Raw genomic sequence first — 2500 nt, 5'->3', positions numbered from 1 at the left:
GGGATAACAGAGAGATGGGATAACAGAGAGATGGGGATAGGGATACAGAGAGATGGGATAACAGAGAGATGGGATAACAGAGAGATGGGGATAACAGAGAGATGGGATAACAGAGATGGGATAAGAGAGAGATGGGATAACAGAGAGATGGGATAACAGAGAGATGGGGATAACAGAGAGATGGGATAACAGAGAGATGGGATAACAGAGAGATGGGATAACAGCGAGATGGGATAACAGAGAGATGGGATAACAGAGAGATGGGATAACAGAGAGATGGGATAACAGAGAGATGGGGATAACAGAGAGAGATGGGTATTTATAACAGATAGAGATTGGGATAACAGAGATGGGGATAACAGAGAGATGGGACCGAAGGGTGGCTGATGCAGGGAGGGGTGGGACGAGGAAAGAGAGGGTGATGAGTCACTCTCTTCCTCAGTCGCTCTGTCTCCAAAAACCAGATGGAGCATCCTGATGAGCACTGATGGCTGAAGGGACATGAAGATCTAGAGAATGACTGTACTGTACCCCTAACCCTACCAACAAGACAGGATGAATGAAAAAAACAGAGAGCGTGTTTACTGTCAATTAAGAGAATGCTTTGATCCTCTGTAGGATGCAATGTCTATCCGGACTGTGGTGTGTGTGTGTGTGTGTGTGTGTGTGTGTGGTGTGTGTGTTGTGTGTGTGGTGTGTGTGTGTGTTGTTGTGTGTGTGTGTGTGTGTGTGTGTTGTGTGTGGGTGTGTGTGTGAGCGTGCGTGCCAGATAATGTGCGTGTGTGTCTTGTAATTTGAGTCATCAGGGCGTAACAGAGAGCTGGGGATAAGAGAGATGGGATAACAGAGAGATGGGATAACAGAGAGATGGGGATAACAGAGAGATGGGATAACAGAGAGATGGGATAACAGAGAGATGGGATAACAGAGAGAGATGGGATAACAGAGAGATGGGGATAACAGAGAGAATGGGGGATAACAGAGATGGGATAACAGAGATGGGGATAACAGAGATGGGGATAACAGAGAGATGGGGATAACAGAGATGGGATAACAGAGATGGGGATAACAGAGATGGGGATAACAGAGAGATGGGGATAACAGAGAGATGGGATAACATAGATGGGGATAACAGAGATGGGGATAACATAGATGGGGATAACAGAGATGGGGATAACAGAGAGATGGGGATAACAGAGAGATGGGGATAACAGAGAGATGGGGATAACAGAGATGGGGATAACAGAGAGATGGGGATAACAGGGAGATGGGGATAACAGGGAGATGGGGATAACAGAGATGGGATAACAGAGAGATGGGGATAACAGAGATGGGATAACAGAGAGATGGGATAACAGAGAGATGGGGATAACAGAGAGATGGGATAACAGGGAGATGGGGTAACAGAGAGATGGGATACACAGAGAGATGGGCCAAAGAGATGGGGATAACAGAGAGATGGGATAACAGAGAGATGGGATTAACAGAGATGGGATAAAGAGATGGGGATAACAGAGAGATGGGGATAAACAGAGGATGGGGATAACAGAGAGATGGGGATAACAGAGAGATGGGGATATAACAGAGATGGGGATAACAGAGAGATGGGGGGATAACAGAGATGGGGATAACAGAGATGGGATAACAGAGAGATGGGATAACAGAGAGATGGGATAACAGAGAGATGGGGATAACAGAGAGATGGGATAACAGAGAGATGGGGATAACAGAGAGATGGGATAACAGAGATGGGATAAGAGAGAGATGGGATAACAGAGAGATGGGATAACAGAGAGATGGGGATAACAGAGAGATGGAGATACAGAGAGAGGGGATAACAGAGAGATGGGATAACAGAGAGATGGGGGATAACAGAGAGATGGGATAAACAGAGAGATGGATCAACAGAGAGATGGATAACAGAGAGATGGGATAACAGAGAGATGGGATAACAGAGAGATGGGATAACAGAGGGGATAACAGAGAGATGGGATAACAGAGAGATGGGGATAACAGAGAGAGGGATAACGAGAGATGGGATAACAGAGAGATGGGATAACAGAGAGATGGGGATAACAGAGAGATGGGGATAACAGGAGATGGGGATAACAGAGAGATGGGACGAAGGGTGGCTGATGCAGGGGGGGTGGGACGAGGGAAAGAGAGGGTGATGAGTCACTCTCTTCCTCAGTCGCCTCTGTCTCCAAACACCAGATGGAGCATCCTGATGAGCACTGATGGCTGAAGGGACATGAAGATCTAGAGAATGACTGTATGTACCCTAACCCTACCAACAAGACAGGATGAATGAAAAAACAGAGGCGTTGTTTACTGTCAATTAAGAGAATGCTTTGATCCTCTGTAGGATGCAATGTCTATCCGGACTGTGGTGTGTTGTGTGTGTGGTGGTGTTGTGTGTGGTGTGTGTGTGTGTGTGTGTGTGTGTGTGTGTGTGTTGTGTGTGTGTGTGTGTGTGTGTGTGTGTGTGTGTGTGTGTGTG

The sequence above is a fragment of the Oncorhynchus kisutch genome, linkage group LG14, assembly GCF_002021735.2.
Source record: "Oncorhynchus kisutch isolate 150728-3 linkage group LG14, Okis_V2, whole genome shotgun sequence".
Taxonomy (NCBI): domain Eukaryota; kingdom Metazoa; phylum Chordata; class Actinopteri; order Salmoniformes; family Salmonidae; genus Oncorhynchus; species Oncorhynchus kisutch.
This window is presented reverse-complemented; position numbering follows the sequence as displayed.